Source organism: Odontomachus brunneus, unplaced genomic scaffold (assembly GCF_010583005.1).
Source record: "Odontomachus brunneus isolate Ranch 3 - 2012 unplaced genomic scaffold, Obru_v1 Obru_scaffold_307, whole genome shotgun sequence".
In the NCBI taxonomy this organism is placed as follows: Eukaryota; Metazoa; Arthropoda; class Insecta; order Hymenoptera; family Formicidae; genus Odontomachus; species Odontomachus brunneus.
In genome coordinates this window covers 58,669-59,034 of record NW_022639757.1, presented here as the reverse complement: position 1 = coordinate 59,034, position 366 = coordinate 58,669, and positions in this window count along the sequence as shown.

Below are 366 nucleotides of genomic sequence, written 5' to 3'. Positions count from 1 at the left end.
ATGTGTCTTGCTTCACCAGTATGATTGTTTGCATCCTTTAACGTTTAATATTTTTTCTTCACACTGTTTCATTTGGTACTACAATTTTCTGCGGTCAAATTGTAACCATGTATGTTCATAGATAGAGCAATAATTTTCCATATTTGTTTGTTGCATGGATGCCTGACAGATTCTGGATGCTCACTCATTTTTGATAGCAACAATTTGACCATCTCGTTTGTCCATTGAACTCTGTAATTCACTAATTTTATGAAAATTATCTATTATTGCAAAATATTAAAATAATAAATTTGTAGAGATGATAATATGTTCGTTTTCTATTTACATTTTGTACAATAACTTTGTTAATAATCAATATTTTAAAAC